This window comes from Neovison vison, chromosome 1, assembly GCF_020171115.1.
Source record: "Neovison vison isolate M4711 chromosome 1, ASM_NN_V1, whole genome shotgun sequence".
NCBI classification, from domain to species: domain Eukaryota; kingdom Metazoa; phylum Chordata; class Mammalia; order Carnivora; family Mustelidae; genus Neogale; species Neogale vison.
The window spans coordinates 186,133,112-186,160,679 of record NC_058091.1 but is presented as its reverse complement, the minus strand read 5'-3'; the positions used below and the strand labels follow the sequence as shown (position 1 = coordinate 186,160,679).

Sequence of the window (27,568 nt, the reverse complement as noted above, 5' to 3'; positions counted from 1 at the left end):
TCCACCAAATTCTTTTGGTGAAGGACGCTTCTGAAACAGTCTCCACTGGCAGAGCAAACCAACGCGGGTTCTTCGCGCTTTCTAGACTCTGGAAGAGGTAAGGGCTTATTATTACATGGGACCACTCGTAGGACCTGCTTTAGGTTTAACAGCATCCATCCCAATTCCAGCCTTGAGTGTCTAACCTTCTTTTTAAAAAAGACAGTCTGAGGCATTGGGAATTACAGGAATGAGAAAGACACAGTTCCTGCCTTAGCCGAAAACCATTCTAAAAGTATCAATGTACAGTAAAAAGTCAATGATTCTGAGCGTAAAAGTGCGTATTCAGGGGTGTGGGGTCCGCGGCCCCAAAGCAGCTTCCGTTCTTTACGATTCAGCTCCCGGGCTCGCCCAGCACCCCGCGGGCACACTTAACATTTTAATCACGCCTCCGCCCCCACCCTCCGAATTCCTTTCTGGCTGCCGACCCGTGGGGTAGTCCCTTCCAGGCGGCCCCAGCTTATCAGCCCCTGGCCGGGCCACTTCCCGGTCGCGGCCAGGCGAGCCTCCCAAAGTTTCCTGTGACGCCGCCGTCCGCCTCCCGCCCCATCCCGCCCTCACTCCCACCCCCGCAGCCCTGGACGCCGGGTAGAGAGGAGCGGGTCACAGGGACCAGGAGGGCAGTACGAACGGGAGGACCTCGAGACCCCACCCGAGCCGGGTAGCGGACCCAGAGGGCGGCAGCTAGACGCCCACGCCTCCCCATCGCCGCGCCCGCAGCCCCAGGTCCGCGCGCGCCCACCTGGCCTGGAGCCCGAATCCCACCCCTCCGGGTCCAGGGCCAATCGGCCGCGCCCCGCCTCCTGGGAGGTGGGGGAGGAGGGGGTTGGGGGCCGGGCGGCAGCTCCCGCCTCCAGCTCGTGCCCATTGGCTGGGGCCTCGAGGGAGCCCGAAGACCGGAGTGTAGTTTGATTGGGCGCAGAGGCTCGTGACAGCTGCGCCCATTGGCTGTGGCGGCCCCCGTGACGCGGGGTGGCGACTGGCTCCCGGTTCTGAGGGGCTCCTGCTTGTCAGGTTCTAGGTAGGTGAGTTTCGCGCCGCCGGCGGCTGGCGCTGTTGCCTGGGGCAACGCCGAGGTGGGGGGGAAGTGGAGGGCAGACAAGCGGAGAACGGGGGCAACAGTCCCTGCCCGCAGGGGGGCGCCTGGGACTCAGCCCTGGCTGCGGCGGCTGCGCCGAAGGCTCTTCCTCCGCCCTCGGCCACCCCCCACTCCCGCCCCAGGCTGCAGGGTCTCCCGCCCGTCCTCCACCCGCTGCGGAGCATTACCGGTTGGGGCTCAGGCCCGGCTGTAGACCGGCCCGGCGAGGCCGGCCCCTCCCACCAACCCGGGACTGGAGGCTGAGGGGGCGGGTGCCGGCGCGAAAGGGCTGAGGCGAGCGCAGCAGCCCCGCCCCGTCGCCGGGTCGGTGGGCTGCGGGGTGTGGGGCGGAGTAAGCGCTGCTGTGGGCACCACCCGTCACGCCCGCACCCCCTTCTCCTCTAGCGCTCCTCTCCTGGCTTGGTCCTCCAGCCGGCGTGGCTAACCCCCAACCCTTAGGTGTTCCCTCAATGCCATCTCTCGGGCCCTGAAGTCTTCCTTGACGCGCGCAGCCGGTCCCCAGCCCATCTCCCAAGCATCAGCTTCCCGGCCTCCCTCTTTTATCCCCCACCTTCGATCCCTGCTCCTGGCCAGAGGTGACCCCCAGGACATAGTCAAGAGAAAAGCTATTTAAAGTGTGAAGCTCATGCAGCCGGGCAATTTCTGCTCTGTAATCTCATTGCCATTTAGGGTTGAGGAGGTGTTTCGAGGCTTAGTTTTCTGCCTCTGTCTTACTATCAACTTTCTGAAACGCTAATTTCGGTTGGTGTTGGTAGAGCTGGGCCGGGTACGTCGTGCACAAATTAACTGCGAGGTTGTCGTTTTTTACTTTGTACGTTTTTGTGATCTTGATTTTTAGTGCTGTGCAGTCCCAAATTTAGTAATTTATTAAGGCTGGTAGCCTTTCGTTTTCTTTCTTCTTAACGGTGAAAAAAAAAGGGCTTTATCTTTCTTTTTTTAATTCGTAAGTGGCTGCGTGTATTCTTAGTGCTCTCACTGTCAATTTGACACAAACTGTTCTAAAGGTGCAGTAGTACCATTTTCCTCTTTCCCAGGTATTTTAAGATAATAAAACAATTTCCCCAGCGAAGGCGCTGTGTATTAAATTGTTTTACAGAAAAATTAATAAAAAGCCAAAGCTATTTCAGTGATTAACACTTTAACCTATGGAATGGGAATAGGATTTGAAAAAACCTTGCAAAATGTAATTATTTCACGAATGTAGTGTGGTAGTCTTGGTATACCTTTATAGTCCTTAGAAAGAAATATTCAAGAAGCACTCATTTGTCAGAATGCAAAGGAAGACTGAATGTAATCTTTGGTAATCCAAGAATCATTTTGGCTAGTACTCTTGAACCAAAAGAACTATACTTCCAAAGGTACTGAGAGTATATTAAGAGAATAGGTAGGCATACTTGGAAACCTTCCCCTGTTTTTTCCCTGAAAGGCTTTTGGTCAAGATCTGTTTTTTTTCTGCACTGATGGTAGGCAGCATTAGAAACATACCCGGTAAATTATTTAGGGTCTAGTTAATGCAGCTTCTGCACTATCTTAAAGGTTGATGTCAGTAGTTTGGAAGTAATAGCTCACAGTTTTGGTAGACAAATCACTTTCATTTCATCTTCAACTATTACATTGTTATAACTCTGGTCTGTGAACTTTCAAGCTGCCATTTAATTTTCTTTTTTATTTTACCATGAAAATTTTCAAACAATGAGGTAAGTTTGAATTGTGCAGTAACTACCCAACCACCTACACAGCAGTAACAGTTCCCAGATAGCTGTTACGTATTGTAAATATTAAGGAAAAGGGGACCTGAAATGATCAAATTTGAAAACTGCATAAATATATAACATACCATAATATTGTAAGGAGCTTAATTTCGGCTTGCAGATGGAAATAGTGTTTATAAAAACTATAGTGATTTAATTTCCATGAGACTTACAAAGCAATCTTGTGAGTGAGTAGGAAGTCATGTTTGTACATCAGGGCCCAGATGAGCAAGTTGCATTTTGATAATAAGAAAAAAGAAGAAATCAAATAAACTTGTTATACAAATAAAAGCTTGTTTTAAAATTGGACTCCTATAGTAATAGATGATAGTTTTGTACTTGACTTTTGAATGAGCATCTTCTTCTGAGGACAGGTCTAAAGGACTTTTTGGATTATTCAGTGTTTTGATTATTAGTGTTTATCGATTATTCAGTGTGTCAATAATAAACTTTTTTTTGGTAGGACTAAAAAGCAAAGTAGAACTTTAGTGGGAACTTTTTTTAGTAGAGCTATTTCATGGACATTGAAGTAATTATCTAGAAACATTTAAGTCAGTATTTTGATAGGACTCAAAACTATCTTGGGTGTTGTTTCATGGTGTTTCTAGAAGAACGTTTTAACACAGAACTTTATAATGAAAGAATAATAAATGAATATAAGTTCATGTATATGTATATTTGTAATTTTTCCATACTTAGGAAATTTCTGCATCATTCGAATCCTGCTTTTTTAGTTTTAGTATACCCTAAATGTTTTTCCTCCTTAGCTCATTTATATGACTAATTTCTTAAATATTGAAATTAAGAGCTATCTATGTCTCAGAATCTATAGATCTTAGACTGTCTTTATACTATTTCTCCATATTTCATTTGACTTTGGCATGTATGGTTATGTATGGTTAATTTACCACTCTACCTGAGAGATTAAAAAGAACAAGCAGATCATAGTTTTGGAACTTCAAAAAGAATAAGATGTTTAAATATTTTTTAATTGAAGGTCCAGTTTTTTTTTTTTTTCTTTTACCCCCCCCTTTTCTTCTTTCTTTACTATTTTTATCTTTTTTATAAAAGTTAAATGCTTTAAGATCATCTAAATAGATTTTAAAGATGGGGTGCCTGGCTGGCTCAGTCAGTAGAGCATGGAACTTTTCATCTCAAGGTTATAAGTTCAAGCCCCATGTTGGGTGTAGAACTTACATTAAAACAATAACAACAGGGGCGCCTGGGTGGCTCAGTGGGTTAAAGCCTCTGCCTTCGGCTCCGGTCATGATCCCAGGGTCCTGGGATCGAGCCCCGCATCAGGCTCTCTGCTCAGCAGGGAGCCTGCTCCCTCCTCTCTCTCTGCTTGCCTCTCTGCCTATCTGTGATCTCTGTCTGTCAAACAAATAAATAAAATCTTTAAAAAAAAAAAACACAAAAAAACAATACCAACAGAGGATACCTGGGTGGCTCAGTCAGTTAAGCGGCTTCCTTCGGCTCAGGTCATGATCTCAGCGTCCTGGGATCGAGTCCCACATCAGGCTCCTTGCTCCGCAGGGAGCCTGCTTCTCCCTCTGCCTCTACCTGCCACTCTGCCTGCCTGTACTCTATCTCTCTGACAAATAAATAAATAAAATCTTAAAAAAAAAAAAAAAAACCAATAACAACAACAACAACAAAAGAGTATGGAGAAGAAAAGTCACCAATAATTCCATGATAGTTAATGCTTGGGAAAATTACTGAAACTTTTGTTTCTTCTGTAACACTCCATTGCAGTACTTTGGTCTTTATTACATTATATCTGCACCTGCACCTAAACTTGCAGTTCCAGAACTTGAAACTTGGGTACCCTAATATAAAAGAGGGTTCCACAATGGGTGTGGTACGTAAAAAATGAATTTTGGAACACTGAAAAAAAATAAAATTAAATTAAATTAAAAAAAAAAAGAGAGAGAGAAGAGGGCTCCAAGATCTGAAGGGAAAATGGAAAACAATAAAAAGAGTACAGATTAGAGTCAGAATAAGAGAAATTAGACAAGCAATTTCCCACTTTTTCTTAGTTTATAAATATAATCATAGTTCCCCATGTGAAACTGCTGTATGGCCGACAAAATATGGGACCTCTCAAGTTTTTTCTTTGTGTTCAAAATATCTAGGTCAGATGAAGTTTACTTAGTGCATTTCTGTAAAAATTTTCAGATTTCTCCATTTGGGGGCATATCAAATATTTAGCTTTATAAAATTTATTTTATAAATTTATAAAACTATAAAATTTATAAAATTGTCATGGATGACTGGGAATTATTTCTTAAATACTTATATACTTATCAAACAATGACTAATATTTGGTCTTTATATCCTCACTTATTATAAGCTTGATATCATTTCCTCCTTTTGAAGGTTTTAATTAAAATACGAATATTTTTAATGTAGGTGTTTTTTGCCAGGTTACAGGGTGTAGTGAAAGAAGATTCATTTCTTTTGGAGCTAAACTAATCTGGGTTTCAGTCACAAATCAGAATTTCCTTTTGTGGGATCTTGGGCAAGTTATGTAACCTCTTTAAATCATAGTTCCCTCATCTGTAAAATGAGGATGGTAAGATTGCCTCACCAGGTTTTTGTGAAGAATGAGACAATCTAGGTAAAATATCTGAATTTAGGAAGTTCTCAACTTTCATATTAATTTCCCTACATGGTAGCTTTAATTTTATCTCTCTTAGTATTTCTGTGTTTATTCTACCATCCTAAAAGTCCCCAAACTTTAGACTTTGGATGTTTGGTAATCTACATTAAGGAAATCGAATGACATTTGTATTTGTACAATGGAAATAATTAGTATTATCTCCTATTAGCTGTTCTTTTATAGTTCTTCAATTGCCGTGTCTCAGTAGGGGTAATTGGAAATCAACTTTTTTTTTTTTTTTTAAAAGATTTTATTTATTTATTTGACAGAGAGAGATCACAAGTAGGCAGAGAGAGAGAGAGAAAGAGGAGGAAGCAGGCTCCCTGCTGAGCAGAGAGCCCGATGTGGGACTCGATCCCAGGACCCTGAGATCACGACCTGAGCCGAAGGCAGTGGCTTAACCCACTGAGCCACCCAGGCGCCCGGAAATCAACTTTAAATGCTTTTGACCTCAAAATATGTCTAGTTTGTCTGAATTCCTGAATTATTTTTCTTTCACCTTAGATTATCATCTGTTGGTGGATGGATTCCCAAAAATCCTTTCATTTTAACCTCAATTATTAACTTAAAAGTGGTACAGAAAATCTAAATGTCACTTTCTTAAATCTTTAACTAGTATTCCTCCTTTCCTTAAACTGCATTTACTTAACCTGTATAAAACTTAAGCTTTATTTTCGGGGTAATAGTACTTAAAACTCTTATGTGAGTCTTTTCCTGCTACTACTAATGTGTATGATTATTCTTTAGGGGACTTTACATATATATCCCCATTTCAAAATGTGTATTCTATAAGTATAGGATTCTAACTCCTAAAAAACACCCACTTGTAATTTAAATGCATAGACCAGGGTGTCATGAAATAAGCACTGAGCTGAATAAAGAGTTAAGAGTTGGACCATATAGTTTTTATATCTCGTCTGGCAGTAAAACAAAATTTTGTATCTAAGTCAGTGACTCTCAATTTTTTTCCGACTCAAGGACAATATATTTATATGTATGACGTATTCTAATGTATAGTTTCCTAGCATGCTATCTGTAATTCCATCTCACCCAACCCCCATGTAAGAAAGCATATCAGAATGCAAATGACTAAGAGTGATATCATTATGGGGATAAATTTGAATCTACTCTGATGTCTCAAGGAAAGCAAGTTATTTAAGAATGTGTATAACTATTATTAGTAGTTGATAATCCTTGAGACACAGTTTATAGTACTCGTGTTGAGACCCAAGTTACTTCTACATTTTCCTGAAATGAATGCCCTTCATTTGTGAGTCTTGTAATGCTACAGAAGAAAAGACTGCTATATTAATTTTATGTAACCAATAATGAAGAGTCTTCATTTAAAAATCAAAATAACTGATAATGAGCATTTCAAAACACATGAGCAATAACTCCATGGTCTTTATTGTAGATAAAGTAGTATGGATTGTTCTAGAAATATTGAAGTTTTCCAGTATAAACTATTTTGTTTGCAGAAAAGCATTTTTGTAGTGGGACAAATGGTTTTATTTATTTATTTTAAAGAAAGATTTCATTTATTTATTTGACAGAGCAAGGAGTGGGGGAGAGAGAGACAGACCAAGTAGAGGGAACAGCAGAGGGAGAGGGAGAAGCAGATGTCGTGCTGAGCAGGGAGCCCAGCACAAGGCTCAGTCCCAGGACTCTGAGATCATGACCTGAGCCAAAGGCAGATGCTTAACCTACTCAACCACCCAGACACCATAGGACAAATGGTTTTAGGAGAAGGGGAAGCCCTTAATACTAGAATATTTATACCCTAGGTGTTTAGTATATGAAAATGGCTCTTTACACTGATTCATTCAGAAAAGTATCTTTAAAATTACATTGCTGTGCTTTTAAATAGGTCATCCAGAATGGATGTAGTATATATAATATACAGGTAGAGGTGAAAGCTTAGAAAACCGATGTTTATTGAATCCTTGACATTAGCAAGTGCTATTTCTCCAAAGTTTTGTGGATCTAGGATATAACTATCTCTATAAAATACCGATCAAATTTAATTGAAAATTTTAAGTGATCCCTTCAGACCCATAACAATTCTATTGTTAAGTAATTTTTTGCTTCTAAAATGAAGTCTAGATAATTTTGCATTACATCATTAGTATGTATTACAGAAAAGGTTTTCATTTTTTACTCTTGTGCCCTGGGGTTTGCAGAATAAGAATATTTCTGATTTGATCAGAAAGGCTGCTGCATTGTCACAAAGATGAAGAGTTATTTCTTGGACTGCAATACCTAACACTTGCTGTTTCTTGGATATGTTGTCCTTGGAGTTGAACACTTCTATAGTTCTGTCCTTCCTGCTCTTTGAGTATCCAGTTTGGCAGGACTTCCCAAGCGTCTCTTGTTAGCTGGTCCGGGCTTTATTGTTAATACCACGTTATACAAAGGAAAAGTCATTTGATTCTTAGTAGTAATCAGTTTGCATCATAACTGGATCTGTATCTTCTCTAGTAGCCATACCACTTCTTCATGAAAATGTTTATACAGTGTCTCTACCTTCTCTTGAACTATATTTCCTTCAGAATTACATGCTTTGTGTATATTTTCTTATATAGGTTAACGATTATTTCAGCTTTCATTAAGGTTTTTCAGATTTTCTAGGAGCAAAGGAAACATTCTCTAGCAACACCTGTTTTTTAGTATGCAATCTGGTTTTTTTTTTTTTTAAAGATTTTATTTATTTATTTATTTGACAGACAGAGATCACAAGTAGGCAGAGAGGCAGGCAGAGAGAGAGGGGGGAGCAGGCTTCCCTGCTGAGCAGGGAGCCCGATGTGGGACTCGATCCAAGGACCCTGGGATCATGACCCCAACCGAAGGCAGAGGCCTAACCACTGACCCACCCAGGCGCCCTGCAATCTGTGGTTTATGGTAGACTTTCTAAAGATGCAGATCCAGTCACTGTCACATTTCATATCCATTCTGAATTTACTCTAAATGTATATATTCTGGTAAGTATCATCACTTTGTGTGGCCTTTTAGCTTCCTATGTGTTGAATAAATTGGCACTACTAAAGTAGTTAAAGAGATCTAAATAATGCATTTGTCTCAGATAATTTTTAATGACAACTTGCTAGTTCACTATTCTGATTGTTTATAAAGTTATATTGGACAAAGCATACGGTCTTTTTTCATTTTTTAAAAAATATTTTACTTATTTATTTTTGAGAGAGAGAGAGAGAGAGCATGAGCAGGGGGAAGGAGCAGAGGGAGAGGGAGAGGGAGAGGGAGAAGCAGACTTCCCACTGAATAGGGAACTGGATACAGGACTTAATCTTAGGACCCCAGAATCATGACCCGAACTGAAAGCAGACGCTTAACTGACTGAGCCACCTAGGTGCCCCCTAGGATCTTTATCTAGGTTTATATATAACAGAAAGTTTTTACAAAGCAAGAAACTGATTTCTTTCTCTGACTACTGATACATACAAGTATGTATATATGTGTATAAATAACATAACATATTGTGTTAAAATTATTTGTTCATATATTTACTTTTTTTCTTCCCTCTTGAACATTTTAACCATTGAGGTAGAAACAATTTCTGTCAGTAGAAATTTTTGAGTAAATTACATGGATTCAGACACTGTTATGGGGGAGGGGCATTAACATTTGTTTGGTGCCTGCTGAAAGTGTTACACACTTTTATTTATTTTTATTATTATTTTTTTAAATATATATTTTATTTATTTATTTATTTGAGAGAGAGTGAGAGAGAGAGAGCATGAGAGAGGAGAAGGTCAGAGGGAGAAGGTCAGAAGCAGACTCCCCATGGAGCTGGGAGCCCGATGTGGGACTCGATCCTGGGACTCCGGGATCATGACCTGAGCCGAAGGCAGTCGCTTAACCAACTGAGCCACCCAGGCGCCCTGTTATACACTTTAAAAAAAAAGATTTTATTTATTTATTTGACAGAGATCACAAGTAGGCAGAGGCAGGCAGAGGAGGGGCGGGAAGCAGGCTCCCTTCTGAGCAGAGAACCTGATGCGGGGCTCGATTCAAGAACCCTGAGATCGTGACCTGAGTGGAAGGCAGAGGCTTAACCCACTGAGCCACCCAGGCGCCCCTGTTAGACACTTTTTATGCATTTGTTTGATTTTCTTAACAACTCTGTAAATTGGATACTTGTTTTTTCTTTCTTTTTTTAAGGTTTTATATACTTATTTTTCAGAGTGAGAGAGCAGGCACAAGCAGGGGGAGGGGCAAACAAGGGAGAAGTGTGCTCCCTGCTGAGCAAGGAGCCTGATGTAGGACTCGATCCTGGGACAATGGGATTATGACCTGAACCAAAGGCAGATGCTTCACCCACTGAGCCACCCAGACATCCCTAGCTTTTTTTTTCTTTTTCTTTTTAATATTTATTTATTTGTCAGAGACAGAGTGAGAGTGAGAGAGTGAGTGAGCACAAGCAGGGGAGTGGCAGGCAGAGGGAAAGGGAGAAGTAGGCTCCCTGCTCAGCATGTGGGGCTTGATCATGATCGTGGGATCATGACCTAAGCTGAAGGCAGATGCTTAATCGAATGAGCCACCCAGGTGTCCCCCTAGCTTGTTTTTTCTTTTTGTGATCTGAAACCATTGTCAGATCACATCCTATATCCTAGGAGACCCAGCTATAAAGTGTTAACTGGGTTTTGAACTTAGTTCTTTTATAGGCTAAACCTGAAATGAATGGAAATGGTAAATGTCTAAATACAGCAAACCTGGATTTGACAGCAGTTTAAACTATCTGGAAGTGATTCTAAAGGTCTGTATTGAAATATTTGCAGTTTTGCTCCAGTGAATTATTATCAGAAGTGAGATTCTCTCGTATATGCATGACCCTAGCTAATTGCCCAATGTTTACATCTCGTCTTGGCTTTGTTTTCTGCTTGAGGTTGCTGTATATTATAACTTTTGTCAAGTGATCAAACATTGTTTCTTTGTAAAAAAAAATTTCCTGAAAAAAAAAATCAGCTGTTGGAAATAAAGAAAAAGTAAATAAGTCCAAGGAAGTGGTAGATGTTAGCCAGAAAGTAGACATTTTAGAGTAGGTGTAAAAATGGTATGTTGAATCCAGTGAGTCTTTGACGTGGTTGTGAATCAGTCCACCACACCTAGGAAAACAAAACTTGACTTGTGAAGCATTGTTACTGGGTATGCCAGCTCTGTCAAAAATTCTCATGGTTTTAGACAGATTTCTTGAAAATGTCAGGGATTTTATATTCATAAATCCTGCCCCACTTCCCTTCTCTGTCACCGTTAATAATATTTGAAAGAGATCTGACTTTATAAATAGCTGCTCCTTTTTGGAAGTTAATGTAGTTCTTACAAATATCTTAAAATATTAACTTGAACAGTAGTATCCTCACTTATATGTTAGTGTAGGTGTCCTCTGAGTTTCACAGTTAATTATTACAGAAGAGTAGCTAGACCTTGGTGATGGGCTTTTTCTAAGGTTCTGATTTCTCTTTTGTAGTTTGGAGCCTGTGGTTGGATTTACCCTATGGCTGGAACTGGCATTCTAGAATCGAAGCGTCTTGGCTTAGAGACACTTGCTTTTATTATATATAGTAATACAGTTTTTGGAGGAGGGCGAAGGTGGTAAAGAAAGAGACATGTCCTCAAGTAGGTCTACATTATAAAAATAATTCAGAAAGGTTCCGTGTAACATGAGAGGTGGGTTGTACAGGAGCAGGAGAGAGAGCAGGAGGACATATGACTCTTCCTTTTTTGGTCATGCAACAAATGTTATTAGAGTACTCACTCCATGTAAGGACTTACCTTATGGCTCCAGATAATTATAAAATAAAGAGAAGTTTCATACTGTTATCCTGAAAGAGAGTATGAGGTAGTGGAAAGAGCATTCATCTTGGAACCAGACCTACCTAGGGTTGAATCACCACTACCAGTTATTTTTTGTATGAATTTAGGCAAATAATTTAATTCTTATAGCTTTAGTTTTTTTTATTTGAAAATCACCTATCAGTTTCTCTGATAAACTGATGTTAATATTAAAATTTTCAGTTCATTCTAGTTGCATGAGATCAAAACCCTACCCATACTAGCTTGGGCCACGGGCTCAAACAGGAGTGTGCTTCTTCAAATGCAGTTGGTTTTAAGGGTTTGAGCAGTGATCTCATGACATACTCAGTGGCTTTCTTTTGTGTTACAGGGACTTTCAGGTAGGTTTTCTCCATATGGCACCCTCTGATGGCTCTAGGCTTACAATCCTTCAGTTTAGCAGGCCCACTGTAAAAAAATGTTTCTCTTACCCATAGTTTTAGTATAAATACTGGGATTACATCTCATTGAAGGAATTGGGTCATGTTTCCATCCTTGATGTCTGTGGTCAGAGGGATAGCATCTGATAATAGGCCAGATCTGGATCGAGGTACAAATTGCTGGCACTGGGAGTAGGAAGTATGGTCACTTACATGGTCTGAATCATGTGGACTGAGATCACTGACAGAAAGACTGCAGTGTGACTTGACTGTGGGAAGGGGCAGTGGATGCTGGGCAAGCATAACCAGGAGATTCACTATAATCCTCCCAGTGTGCATTCATACCCTTCCATATATACGCAACCTTGAAAAAAATGCCCTCACCTGACTTAATGCAAAATTTTCACTTACAACTTCCAATACCTTTACACCAGCCCCCCAGCAAAGGAAGGCAACTCAAAGACTCATTTAAGTACTGCGTCTAACTTTAAGTCTAAGTTGGGTAATTTCTCTCAGTTCTGTTTGCATAGATAACCTTAGGGTCTAGGAACTTATGGTTAAATGATAAATATAACCAGTTGTAATAAAGCTTGTGTTCAGTGGTAGAAGAAAAATAGCATAAAGACCATAAAAACCCTCAATTAGGGAAGAGAAAAAAGAAAAACATCCCACAGAGATTTTCCATTCCATGACAAGTGCATATTTCATGATAGGTATGGGAAGGACTTTTTGCCCTGTCAGTGGAAGAAGATTTTTGATTAGCCAATATGGGTGTTTTGTTTCTGCTACCTGGGAAGGTCTTTTTTTGTTTTCTTTTCTCCTAGTTACAACCAAGATGAACATTGAGAGATTCTTGTACTGGGGACTGCATTGCCTCAATGGCTCTCTTTTGATGAGGTTTTGGGGTCACAGGAGCTATTTTAGAGGTTGAGCAGTAACAAATCTTTGTTGGGAGTTTCTTAGGCAATACAACTTTTTATAAACTTAGTGTTTTATTTATTTGTATTTGATCAACTCCTCTCAAGTACCTAAAGTCTGAATCCTAGTTCTTGAACAAATCATTGCCTGGTAGGCCTCTAAACAATTTGCCTATCACTGTAACCCAGTGTTTCCACATCATGGGGCAGTTCTTACCTCAGGGGACATTTGGCAATGTCTGGAGATATCTTTGTTTCATAATGGGAGGCTGGAACAGGGGAAGTAGGTAGATGTTGCTAGCATTGAGTAGGTAGATCCCAATAATACTGTTAAACATCCTACAATGGATAGGACAGCCTCCTAACAGAGAATTTTCCAGTTTAAAATGCCAGTAGTAGTGAGTTGAGAAACCATGTAGATCCTAGATTTCACAGTTTTCTTGTTGGCTTCTTTTTCTAGCCATTGAGATCATTGTCTCTCTGTAATAACTCAGAGCTAATTTGTTCCTGCTTCCAGGATGTGTCACAGTGGATAGTCCTTTTTTTTTTCTTTTGAAGATTGATTTATGCATTTGAGAGAGACAGAGAGAGAGAAAACATGAGTGGGGGAAGGGGCAGAGGGAGAAAGAGAATCTCAAGCAGACTCTTTGCTGAGTGCTGAGTCAGATGCAGGGCTTGATCTCCTGACCCTGAGATCACGACCTGAGCTAAAACCGGGAATCAGGTGCTTTACCGACTGAGCCACCCAGGCACCCTGTGGATGGTTCTTTATAATGAGTAAATATGCTAGGGTGCTTGGGGATGGGCCTGGAGCATTAGGCTTCTCTCATATTTTGTTTTTGTGTGGTTAAATGCTCTAATTTTAGTTTAGGGGTATTTAATTTTCATCCCTGTAAATTGCAAGATTATCAGCTGTCTTGGATTTGTAATGAAAGACTGAAAGATTTTCTTTTCTTTTTCTTTTTTTCTAAACGTTTTATTTACTTATTTGACAGAGAGACACAGCAAGAGAGGGAACACAATCAGGGGGAGTGGGAGAGGAGGAAGCAGGCTTCCTGCTAAGCGGAGAATCCGAAGCAGGGCTCAATCCCAGGATCCCGAGACCATGACCTGAGCTGAAGGCAGATGCCCAGTGACTGAGCCACCCAGGTGCCCCAAGATTTTCTTTTATTAAGAATTTACTCTGTGTGCCTGGGTGGCTCAGTTAGTTAAGTGTCTGCCTTCAACTGGGATCATGATCCCTGGGTCCTAGAATTGACCCTGTGTCAGGCTCCCTGCTTAGTGGGCAGCCTGCTTCTCCCTCTCTCTCGGCTGCTCCCTGCTGCTTGTGATCTCTCTCTCTCTCTCTGTGTCAGGGGGAAAAAAAAAGACTTCACTCAAAGTGTGCTTCTTTTTTAAATGACCTTACTGAAGGCTGTGGCATAGTTGACAATATACCAGTATCCTAACATTTTTTTTATTAAGTATCCTATCCTTAGTAGGCCCATAGTCCAGTTTACAAGAGGTGGCAGTTTGCTGGCAGCTTTGCTGATTAAGGATTGTTGACTTCTTGTCCTACAATAGAGGGATACCAAGTACCCTCCACTTTCTGCTATTGACTCAGTTCCACATTTTAGGGCTGTCACTTGTATTACCTGATTTCTGGCATAAATTTTATAATTGTCTGGTTTCTTTTATATTGTAGTCTAGAAAACTAGTTAAAAAAATTAATCCTTCCCATATCTGTAGGTGGCACTTCCATACTTTTTTTTTTTTAAAGATTTTATTTATTTATCTGATAGACAGAGATCACAAGTAGGCAGAGAGGCAGGCAGAGAGAGAGGAAGGGAAGCAGGCTCCCCACTGAGCAGAAAGCCTGATGTGGGGCTCAATTCCAGGACTCTGGGATCATGACCTGAGCTGAAGGCAGAGGCTTTAAGCCACTGAGACACCCATGCACACTCCATCCTTTTTTTTGATCAAACCCTAAACCTTGAAGTTATCTTTGACTCTTTTTCTTTTATTTCCACTACACAGTAATTCAGCATACTTTGTTGCCTTTAAAATATATATGAAATCTGACCAAGTTCTCACCCACTCTATTTGGAGTTCACTCTGATTCAACACCATCTGTCCTCTCTTCTGTGTAACTCCTAACAAGGTTCCTTGCTAGTACTTGGGCTCTCAGAAAATTAGACTCAGAATATTAGTGTCATCCTTTTAACAAGTAAGAGATAATTTCTTTCCTCAGAATCTTGCAGTGACTTCCCATGTAACTCAGAGTAGAAGTTCAAGACCCCATAATGAGCTAGTTTTTGTGGTCTTGCTCTTCCTTCTTCATGCAGGATCTTTCTCTGAACTCAGATTTTTCTATTGTCTCTATCATGGAGGCCTCCTTGCTTGGTCTTAAATAAGTGCTTCACACTTACTATTACCCTGGACTGGAATGCTCTTCTCCAGATATCCATGTGACCTCCTTCGTTATCTCCCTTAGGCCCTTGCTCAAATATCACTTTATGTTCTAAGTCTTTGATCAGCTAACATCAGTTTGTAATTGCCTCCCTCTCCCGTACTTCTTGTTACCTTTTTCTGCTTTGTTTTTTCTTTTCTTTCTTTAATTTTATTATTTTTTTAAAATTTAAGTTCGATTAGTTAATATATAGTGCATTATTGGTTTCAGAGGTAGAGTTCAGTGATTCATCAGTCTCATAATACCCAATGCTCATTACATTACACCCCCTCCTTAATGTCCATCACCCAGTTACCCCCCTACCCTTTCCCCTTCAGCAACCCTCAGTTTGTTTCCTATAATCTAGAGTCTCTTATGGTTTGTCTCCCTCTCTCATTTCATCTTATTTTATTTTTCCCTATTATATTTCGAGGAGTTGACCTATTTTTATTGATTTTGAGGGGAGTTCTCTCTGCCTCCTGGACATGAATGCCTGTTTCTTTCCTAATTAGGGAGGTTCTCAGCTTTTGTTTGTTCCAGTATACCTTCTGCTTCCCCCTCCTTTCTTTTCTCTTCTCCTAGGATCCTAGTTATTCTAGTATTTCAGTTTATGGTATCAGTTATCTCTCGAATTCTCTCCTCATGATCCAGTAGTTGTTTATCTCTCTTTTTTTCACCTTCTTTATTCTCCATCATTTGGGCTTCTATATCACTAATTCTCTTTTCAGCCTAATTTATCCTAGCAGTTAGAACCTCCAATTTTTATTGCATCTCTTTGATAGCCTTTTTAATTTCAACTTGATTAGATTTTAGATTTTAGTTATTTTATTTTTCCAGAAAGGGATTCTCTGTTGTCTTCTATGCTTTTTTCAGCTAGTATCTTTTTTTTTCCTTAAAAGATTTTATTTATTTATTTGAGATAGAGAGAGAGTGAACAAGCAAGAGAGAGAGAGAGTGCGCATGTATACCCAAGTGGGGGGAGAGGGAGAAGCAGACTCCCCACTGAGCAGGGAGCCTGATGCAAGGTTCTATCCCATGGCCTTGGGATAATGATCTGAGCTGAAGGCAGACACCCGACTGAGCTACCCAGGCATCCCTGCCCAGATAGTATCTTTATAATCATTATTTTGAATCCTAATTCCAACATGTTACTTATATCCATACTGATTAAGTCCCTGGCAGTCAGTACTGCCTCTTGTTCTCTTTTTTGAAGGGGGTTTTTCTATCTTGTTGTTCTGTTCAGAGAAAAATAGATAAATGAGAGAACAAAATACTAATATAGCAATAACGACCCCAGAGAAATATACAGTAAACAAATCAGAAGACACTTGAAACTGAAAAAGAAAAAAACTAAAAAAAAAAAAGAGAGAATATAATCAGGAGAACAGAACAGAGCAATACACTGGATCCTGTGTGTATTTTGGTCTGTTTGTTAGAAAACTGGATCCCAAAATTGAGAAGAGAAAGTTATTTATGTATAAAAATAAAATTAAATACAATGCAAGGATAGAATGTAACTGTAAAAACGAAAATTAAAAGAAAAAAAAAGAGTATAGATGAAGAGTATAGGTGAATAGAACAGAAAAACATACTATATCCGGGGTGTATTTTGGCCTTTTTGTTAGAAGAAACTACATCCCAAAATTATAAAGAAAGAAAAAAATATATTGTGTATATATATATACTCAAAAATAAAATTAACTATATTGAAAGGATAGAATATAACTGTAAAGATGAAAATTAAAAAAGACTCAAATAAAAAAAGAGATAATATCATTAGACAGGTGAAGAGAATGGAGCAATACACTAGAGTCTGGGTATATTTTGGGTCAGTTTGTTAGAAGAGACTACCTCCCCCCCCCCAAAAAAAATATATGTGTGTGTGTGTGTGTGTGTGTGTGTATGTATATACACACACACATATATGTATAATTAAATACAATGAAAGAATAGAATATAACTGTAAAAATGTAAATTAAAAAAGACTTAAAGAGTTGACAAAATAAGAAACTGGTTGAAAAGAAAACAAAAAAAAAAGAAAGACTGAAGAATCATGAGGAAAAAAACCATGCATTCTATATGCTATTTTTTCCTAGCGCTGGAGTTTTGCAGTTCTGTGTGATCCATAAACTTGGTCTTAGCTGGATGTTCTTACTGATCTTCTGGGGGAGGGGCCCATTGCCCTGATGCTTAGGTGTCTTTGCCCCAGGTAGATTTGTACCCCCATTGGCCAGGGGGCCAAGTTAAGTTCAAGTGACTCCGGATTGCTTTATGTGCCTTTTGTTCCCTGAAGGCTTTCTGTGCTGCTTCAGAAAATGAGAATGAAAATGGTGGCCTCCAGTCTCCAGCCCTGGACCTGAGAGCTTGGGGCTTCTCTCCTCCATGTGCCCTCAGGGAAAAGCAGTTAGTTATTCCTATCTCCTTGGTCTCCCTCTGTACTTCATGCTTATCCAGTCTGTGACCCAGGATTTCTATCTCAGGCTCGTGACCCCACATCAATTCTCCAAACCCTGCATACTCCTGTAAGCATGCTTCTGCCCTGCTCCTGCAGGAGGAGGGGAGGGGGTCTCCCTGTGGTTCTGCTGCTTGCTGGGGCCCTGCTCCGAGAGCAGTGGCTGGACTGTGCTGCAAGGGTTCATGGTTTATGGCGACCCCAAGCTGAGAGCCCACTCCTGGCCTTGCTGATTGCAGCCAGCTTCCCTAATCTGATGTCTGGGAACTCCGCCTGTTCTTCCTGTGACCTGAGGATCCTGAAACCACACTATTCCACTTAGGATTCTGTCCTATTTTGTTACCAGAGTGCCTTTCAGGCAGGGATGTTTCTCACCTGAGCAGACTTCTGAAAGTTCCGATGTTGTGCTCTGCTGCTATATCACTTTCCAGTAACTGGCATAGGGATGCTCCCCCTGGCTTACACAGTTTATCTTCCCATATATCGCCCCAGATTCACTTCACTTATCCATAGCCCCTACCTTGCAGAAAGTAGCCACTTTTCTATTTGTAGAGCTATAACTATTCTTTTTTTTTTTTTTTTTTTTTAGAGCTATAACTATTCTTTTCTTTGATCTCTGAGTTTGCAGGCATTCAGGGTGATTTGATAGATCTAGCTGAATTGCTGGGACCAGACAAAACTCAGGTCTCCTACTCCTCTGCCATCTTAGTGATCATTTTTTTTCTTTTTTCAGATTTATTCATTTATTTTAGAGGGAGTGGGGGCAGGTAGGGTCAGAGGGAGAGAGTCTTGGAGCAGACTCTGCACTGAGTATGGAACTTGACGTGGGGCTCAATCTCAGGACTCTGAGATCATGACCTGAACCAAAACCAAAGGTGGTACACTTAACCAACTGCACCCCCCAGGCCTTCTTCCTGCTTTTTCTTGATAGCACTTATCAGGACTTTATACTATGTATTTTATGTATTCATTTTGTGCTGTGTTTTTTCTTTAGAATATAGTCTCCATGGGGGAGGAATTTTTGTCTGAGATGTTTTGTAGGAAAGTGCATGGCACATCACTAAATAGGCTCTCAGAAAATATTTGTTGAATAAATTAATAAAAAAAGGTAATTTATTGCTGCATGTAACTATTAAGCCTGAAACACTTGTAGAACTGAAATTACCCTATAGAGGGAGAGAGATTATTCATTAAGCAAATCTCTCCAGGGGAGAATGCGAAACTGTTTTTAGGTTTAGTGCCCTCTAGAATATAAGTAAATATAAGAAAAAAAAATAAAGTAACATAAGAAATATGAGAAAAAAATATATAGGTAAATATCTTCCAGGGGAGGGAAAGAGAGGGGTTTATTTCTCCAGAGCTTATTGGAGGTCTCTGTCTTTAGGGATACATGCTCTCTAGCTTCCAAGGCTGGATATTGTGCAATTATTCTTGTAGTACCTTTTGCTCAGAAGCCTCTGATTATGCAGGAACATGGGAAGTCCAGAGAGAATTGTTTCTCAGCAGCAATTCCAAAATTCTAGAATCTACATCTATTCACCCCAGAATTCACCTGAACTCAAGTGTGATTAGTTCAAGGGACGAAATATTTTCAGAGCTTTCATTTCTCTTTCCATCTCTTGGCTTTTGTTTTTTCTGGGTTGGCTCTCTGACAAGTTGGCATCTACTGCATTCTTTCGGTTTAGCAACCTCAGCCAAACGAGAACTTTCTGATTAGTTCTGGCAACAATTTTGGGACTGAGTTTTAGTTGTCCGATTGGGTCACATATCCATTCCTGAACTCCTGCTTGGGGAAGGAAATATACTGATTATCCAGGCCTGGGTTATGTACCTGTTCTAGGAACTTTGTGCTTATTTCAGGAACCTGAGAGTGGGAATGGTTAGTGTCACTCAAACTACATGGCTTCAAAATAAGGGAAGGTAGTTCAACAGAAGAAAATTGGGATGCTGCTACCAAAAGAAGGGGAATATAACACAACACAGCTCTGTCACCCGTATGTACGTGCAACCCAAACTAGTTAAAAAACCCCCAACAACATAGAATCTTGTTATATGTGTGTGTGTGTGTGTATAATAGGTATCACTGCCTCATGCTTTTTCATCATATCATCACATCATGAACAAGAAATTTTCTGTGAAAACATGATTTTAAATGGATGTAAAATTATATTTAAATTTATCACTTCATTTTAGATATTTGGCTTACCAGAATTAAATTTTGGTTGATCACAATTGGGTGTTACCTATTAGAGAAGTAAGAGGGGTAGAGGTAGGAAAGAGTAGTATGCACCATGAGTGTGAGAGGCAAGGGAGATGCCCAAGACGTAATTTAAGACTGGATTTCAGGGTCATGTGGCTACAGGGTGGAACTGGTATGACCCTGAGAGTGAATTGCACCCTCGGCACCCCTCTTGCCTCACGAAGAGAGGCACAGTTAAGGAATAGGGACTATATTTTTACTATGATTGTGAGTTAAAGATGGTAGCCTATGTAGTTGGTGAAGTTGGTGGGGAATATTAAGGTGCATAAAAAAGTAGTTATTATGCATTTTCAACTTGTCTGTAGGACTCTTTGCTGAGTTCTGATGAGGATGGCAATATTTTTGAGATAACATAAGGAATATAATTTTTATTCATAGTTTTGTACTAGTTTGAAGAAAGTAATGTTCCATTTAGAAATGCCACCAAGGAAGTTGTTACTTATTTTTAACCCAAACTATTTCAATATCATATGGAAAATTGTTTTTTTTTTCATTGAAAAATAAAAATTATAGAAACAAGTTGTGTTGGAGAATGACAAATAACAGATGGGTGCTTTGACTAGCTTCCTTGAGAAAGACACTTGACACTGCACTGCTCAATGTTTGGCATGTAATCTTATTTGAATAGTTATCTTTCTTGTTCTTAGGTCTTTGAAAATAACTGTTTCTGTATCACAGTGAAAGGCCAGAATATGAAATTCTAGGTATTCTTAGCTTTCTTTGCTGATAGAGGAGTGGCTAAAAATACTTCAAATTAAATGGAGTGTCCTGGGGGTTCCTGAGTGGTTCAGTGGGTTAAAGCCTCTGCCTTCGGCTCAGGTCATGATCCCAGCTCCTGGGATCGAGCCCCGCATCGGGCTCTCTGCTCCGCAGGGAGCCTGCTTCCTCCCCGCCCCCCCACCTCTCTGCCTGCCTCTCTGCCTACTTGTGATCTCTGTCAAATAAATAAATAAAATCTTTAAAAAAAAAAAGGAGTGTCCTGTAATTTTGGGGTCTGTCTCTGGGGTAGAATCTGTAACATATATAATATGTACATTTATGTATGCGCTCATATGTTTTGTTCTTTGGAGATCTTTATAAGTAATATTGTTTATTAGCTCTACAGGGCTTAACTGAAGATAAGCTATTGACAGCAGCATGATTAAAATTTTCATATTTAAGTATCATTTAAAGTCATAAATTTTATCATTTAATGTAGAAACTCTTGTCAAAGCCCTACTTTACACCAACGTGTACAAGTCAGGGAAAACCATAATTTACTTTGGAAATAAATTCATTCAGTACTCACTTGTTTGGTGGCTACAGTGTTCCGGGGATTGTATAAGATGCTGGCTATATTAAGATGATAATCCCTGTTCTCAATCATGTCAGAGTTTAATGGAAGAAGAGGAATGTAATAATACTCTTATTACATGTAGATTAAATTTCCAACCAGTTCTAGCTTTGGGAACCTTGCCACATCTACAGCAGAACATATGCTTGTGTAGGGGACCAAGAAGGAACCTTTTTGGAAATGAATAAAAAGCTTAGAAGAGTAGGAGACTTGGAAGGTATTCCTGACATACTTTGTTTGGCCAATTTCCTGACCAGAGGAAGGAATTATCTTACTGATAACCTCCATGAAGTGTCCTTTGATTCTTGAGAAAGCCAAGGAAGTGGGGGAAATGACAGGAAATAGAATAGGCAAACATTCTTATAACCAAGAAGTCAGGATTAGAAATACAAGGGCCTGAGGCAGAAAATGAGACCTGGTGACAGAGCTGTAAATGACATATATTGACATTAGTAATAAAGAAGAGAGCCAGTGACCAAGAAGCACCTTAGCAATTCTCCTAGTGACAAAAATTGAGAGAACAGTGACAGAGGAGTTAGGCTTTGGCATGCTAAGAGGTATTAGAGAAAATGCCTGTTTGCTGGGAGACTTTTTGGCAAATCTTCCCAGACTTTGAGAGTTTTTTTTACATATTTAATTACTTCTTTAGGCTGTGATAATATTTTAACAAATGTAGTTACTTGCCTCTTTTGATATGCTTCAAACTTGAAATGAGTTTTATGCTCTGAAAAATGGAGAAAAACACAAATTATTTATTCAAAACTGAGGGAATAGATTAGGGGAGAAGGTAAGATGCATTATACCTTGAGAAAGTTGTGGAAAGAAATAGGAGAGAGTAAGCAGGGGATAGAAGAGTTAGGTAAATATAGCATTCTTATTTTTAATGGGGTGACTCTGATATATTGTCACAATTGATTTCCGATAGCAGCCTGCTATACTCCATGTGTACGTTTTTACTTTTTCTCTGTAGTTAACGTTTCTGACTCCTTGAATTTCTTCTTGCAGCTCATGTTTTTCTGGCCAGACCTGTGGTTATTCCCGTGAGACTTCACTGCACATTTTCTGAAGTGTCTTCCTCATCCCTAATGTGTAATCCTTCAACATGGACCTGCTACTTTAGCTAAGATACGACCAGCGATGAATAGTAGTCAGGTAGGATTACTTTAGTCTTCTTAGTGAATTACTAAAAACAAACTGTGAAACAGTTTTGACTTGTCTTGATTTTGTAGTGTTTATATTAGATTATTCTACCTGCACAATCATATCATATTTGTGTTACGTATTTTCTGCTTGTCATTTATCCTGCTGAATTCTGTCTCATTTGAGATGTAATTAATGTTTTTTTCAAATAGCATTTATAATCAGCAGAATGCTGATCCATAACCCCTTCCAGCCTGTGTGTCCCCTAGTCCTGTATTTTCAACCACGTGGCACCAAACTCAGTATATATTATTTTCTTCTCAGTCACTCCTCCTCTGGCTTCTGTATTTCCATTAATAGCATTATTAGTCCCATTGTTTAGTACAGTCATATATTCATTCACTGTTTCACTCATTGTTTGCTGTACATCAATAGACTTCTACTATGTATTAGACAGTTTGCTGCTTCTGGGGATATGATGATGAATGAGCTGGATATTCCATCCTTATAGCCATATTTTAAAGTAGGGGGAAGGTTTAAAAAGAAACCAACAAAATAGTTATGAATTGTAATAAACTTTTTTGATGGAAACCAAACAAGCAGATGGTTTGGGGATAATGAGGTAGGAGCTACTTTATTTTTATTTTTATTTTTTTTTTTAAAGATTTTATTTATTTGACAGAGAGAAATCACAAGTAGGCAGAGAGGCAGGCAGAGAGAGAGGAGGAAGCAGGCCCCCAGCGGAGCAGAGAGCCCGACATGGGGCTCGATCCCAGGACCCTGGGATCACGACCTGAGCCAAAGGCAGAGGCTTTAACCCACTGAGCCATCCAGGCACCCCAGGAGCTACTTTAGATACGGTGGTCACAAAACTGATATTCAAGATGAACATATATATGAGAAGAGGTTGTTTTAAGAGTAGGTGATGTGTGTGTATGTGTGTGTGGTATTTTTGATGGGAAAAGCATTCTCATTAGAAGGACTAGTGGAGTCAGAGAAAGACAAATACTGTGTATACTTATGTATAAATTCTTTTTTTTTTTTTTTAAAGATTATTTATTTATTTGATGGAGAGAGATCACAAGTAGACAGAGAGGCAGTCAGAGAGAGAGGGAAGCAGTCTCCCTGGTGAGCACAGAGCCCCATGTGGGACTCTATCCCAGGACCCTGAGATCATGACCGGAGCCGAAGGCAGAGGCTTAACCCACTGAGCCACCCAGACGCCCACTTATGTATGAATTCTTAAAAAGACCAACTCATAGAAATAGAGTAGAATGGTGGTTGCCAGGAGCTGAGGAGTAGGGGAAATGGGAAGATGCTGGTTAAAGGGTACAAACTCTCAGCATTAAGATTAAATAAGATCTGGGGATCTGATGCACAACTTGGTAACTATAATTTACAGTACTGTATTATGTACTTAAAATTTGTTGAGAGTAATTTTTTTTTTTTAAAGATTTTATTTATTTATTTGAGAGACAGATCAGAAGTAGGCAGAGAAGCAGGCAGAGGGAGAGGAGGAAGCAGGGTCCCCACTGAGCAGAGAGCCCGACGTGGGACTCGATCCCAGGACCCTGGGATCATGACCTGAGCCGAAGGCAGAGGCTTTAACCCACTGAGCCACCCAGGCGCCCCTGTTGAGAGTAATTCTTAAATGTTATCACCACATTCTCACATACACACAGTTATAATTACCTGAAGAGATGGAGATGTTAACTAATCTTATTGGGGTAACCATTTTGTAATATATGCATAGAGCCAGTCATCACATTGTATGCCTTAAAACTTACACATGTTATATGTCAATAATATCATAATAAACCTGGAGGCAGTAGAGAGAGAGAAGGAATAGTGGGTACAAAGACTTTGGGGGCAGGAAAGTTTAGTGAGTTTGAGGAATAGAAAAAAACGCCAGTGTGGCTGACTTAGTGAAAGAGGCAGAGTTGGGTAGGAAGAGGTTATAGAAATGTGCAGGGCTTTGACAGGTTTGGTAGGAAGCTTGTATTTTATTCTAGGTTATATCATCATTTCACCTGCTATGCGAGGAATGGACTGGCCAGCTGAAAGTGAAAACTGGCAGTTTTAGGAACTGAGGTGAGATAGTGATGGCCTGAGAAGGTGCTAGCAACATGAGACAGAGAGATGAATGGATTTGAAATGTATCTGAATCAGAATTTATGGGACTTTGAATAGTTTGGGTGTGGAAACAGAACATTCTCAAGGTTGACTTTAAGATTTTTGTGTTTTGAGCAACTGGGTGGATGCTGGCCTCATGCCCAAAAACCTTTTAGAAAACTTTCTCATTACGTTAAAGATTGGTTAGTTCACCAAAAGGGCAATTAATTATAATGTTAGAAATGATGTTAGTGCTGGAAATAAAACCATCTAGCAAATTTGTAATATGTTCTGGTTAATACTTTGTTTTGCTTTCCCCCTGGAATTTAATTTATGTGACTTTTTGCCTTTTGTTTTTATTTTTATTTTATTAAATTTTCTTTTATTTGATTATAAGTGTTACAGCAGTTCCTGATGTACAACAGAATGATTCAACAAGTTTATATATTATGCTATGACCAGCACAAGTGTAGCTACTACGATCTGTCAGCACACAGTGCTATTATAAGATCATTGGGCGCCTGGGTGGCTCAGTGGGTTAAGCCGCTGCCTTCGGCTCAGGTCATGATCTCAGGGTTCTGGGATCGAGTCCCGCATCGGGCTCTCTGCTCAGAAGGGAGCCTGCTTCCTCCTCTCTCTCTCTCTCTCTGTCTGCCTCTCTGCCTACTTGTGATCTCTCTCTGTCAAATAAATAAAATAAAATATTTAAAAAAAAAAAAAGATCATTGACTGTATTCCTTGTGTGGTACCTTTTAATTTATATGACTTTTAATTAATTATGAATTTAATTTCATTTGACTTTAGAATCTTCTTAGAAGTGAAAATAATTGGTTATACTTTGTACTGATTTTATTTATTTTTGAGTGTGTGCACGTATGTGAGTAGAAGGAGGAGCAGAGGGGAAAGTGCAGACGGCGAGGGGCAGAGGGGGATAGAGAAAAAACCTCAAGCAGACTCCAGATTGAGTGTGCAGCCAGATGTCGGGTTTGATCCCAGGACTCTGAGATCACAACCTGAGGTGAAACCAAGAGTCAGACGCTGACTCAACTGAGCTACCCAGGCAACCCTATTTTGATATTGAATTCTAAATCTTCTCTCCTGTGCTTCCTTTTTAAAAAGAGATGTCTTTAAAAATTTTAAGTCTGTCTGAAACATTCTGAGACTGTTACCCAAAATTCTGGTATATCATTTTATTGTTACTTTATCTTGCAAATTCTGAAGCATCCTATTTGTAGATGTATATCATACTGTGTTCACTCGAAGACATGCAGCTTATCTAAACTCTTAGGAGATTCACTTATTATGGTTTTTCTTTTTGTAGCTTCATCATAGTATATTCATATTTTACCTCTTAGGTTAGGTATTTTATGTGCAAACTGAAATTGAATAGATATTAAATCTTTTCGATTCTGTGCTACTTATTTCTTTTAAGTTAATTTTTTAGTCCTATCTTTTTTTTTTAATGAGGAATTTAAAAAATATTTTCTCAAAATAGAGGAATTACTATTTATTGTCTGTGTTCCATATGACAGGCATTTGGCTAGCTGTTTTAAATACTTTATTTTATCCTTAGAATAGTCCGGTGTGTTTCTCCACTTTGCATATAGTTATCTTTTGGATTCTAGAACTGAGAAGAAGTAGTAGAATAATAGAACTCTGTGGATGGAAGGACCTTGAAGTCATCTATTTCTTCCTCTTTCAGCTGATGCATAAAGAAGTTCTGTGACCTGCCCAGAATCACACAAGCTGATTTTCACTTTTGCTGAGACTAGTGCTGCTTGCACTCATGTTTCATTCCAGCCGGCCTCCTCTCATGCCTTCTATCTTCCCATCCCTTTACCATCTCATTATGATAAAGTTCAGTGCTATATAACACTGAAAAATGTAGGACAGTAAACACCCATATTACCTTTCATCTGTAGTCATTCAGTGTTCACATTTTGGCACATTTTCCTCTTCATATATATGCATATTTTAAAGATTTATATTTATTATATGTATGTATTTTAAAGATTTGGGAGAATGTTCGCATGTGCACAAGCAGGGGCAGGGCAAAGGGAGAGGAGCTCAAGCTGACTCTGCACTGAGGCTGATTCCGACTCTGGGCTAGATCCCAGGACCCTGTGATCATGACCTGAGTCAAAATCAAGAGCCGACCGCTTAACCTCCAGAGCCACCCAGGTGTCCCTATTTATATATTTTTCAAGTTATTTGAAACTATATTGAGCGTATGATAATATCTAGTTTTTATCATGTGTATCCTAAGAACATGGACAATTTTCTGCATGGTCCTAATATCAATATCACATATAGGAAAATTAACATTAATTTAAGAATACCTTAATTAATGGTCCTTATTCAGATCTTCCCAATTTTCCCTAAAATTTTTTCTTGAGATTTCTGGATCCAGGATTCAATCAGGTTTCATGCATTGCATTTGATTCTTATATATCTTTATTTTCTTTTGATTTTGAGCAATCCCTCTTGTTTTTCATGATTTATGTTTTCTTTAAGAGATACAGTTTGTGTATACTTCGTGTCTCTCTTGGGAATTGCCTGGTTTCTTCGAACATTACTCATCTAAAACTTATTTGCAGTTTGCTTCTTTCTTTCCATTTCTCTGAGGTTGCTGGAGATAAAATTGTTTATTCCAAGCTTTTTTCTTTTTCTTTTTTTTAAACTATCATTCCAACATTAAATGGACATTGGCTGAGGTTTTTACATTTGATTGCATTAAATTAAGGATAAGAAAACAAGGAGATCTGTGTTGCATTTGATCCACTCACACCAGTCAGTTATTGGAATTCATTTAGGATGACAGAAGTCTAGGAGCACCTGGGTGGCTCAGTGGGTTAAGCCTCTGCCTTCGTCTCAGGTCATGGTCTCAGGGTCCTGGGATTGAGCCCCTTGTCAGGCTCTCTACTCGGCAGGGAGCCTGTTTCCCCCTCTCTCTCCACCTGCCTCTCCGCCTACTTGTGATCTCTCTCTCTCTTTCTGTCAAATAAATAAAATCTTTAAAAAAATGACAGAAATCTGAAGGATTGCCTCTACTATCCACCATTACCCACCCTCACCTTCTAACCAGGTGGTTATACTTAGGAATGTATATTTAGTCTTCATGAACATTACAAAGCAGCAACAGTCCAAG

General features: G+C 39.6%; 1 protein-coding gene across 3 annotated transcripts in view; it reads left to right on the top strand.

Annotated features, from left to right (window-relative positions):
• The window catches only part of FER (FER tyrosine kinase), a 536,624-nt gene that overhangs the window by 55,036 nt on the left and 454,020 nt on the right, over positions 1-27,568 (top strand). The window contains exons 1-2 of one of the 3 annotated variants that reach the window (XM_044264368.1): positions 29-97; positions 22,174-22,320. The gene's annotated coding sequence lies outside the window, so the exon portion shown is untranslated. Of the gene's footprint in view, positions 1-28; positions 98-1,005; positions 1,061-22,173; positions 22,321-27,568 lie in introns of those variants that run through there. The other 2 variants (XM_044264376.1, XM_044264382.1) reach the window with 2 other exon arrangements.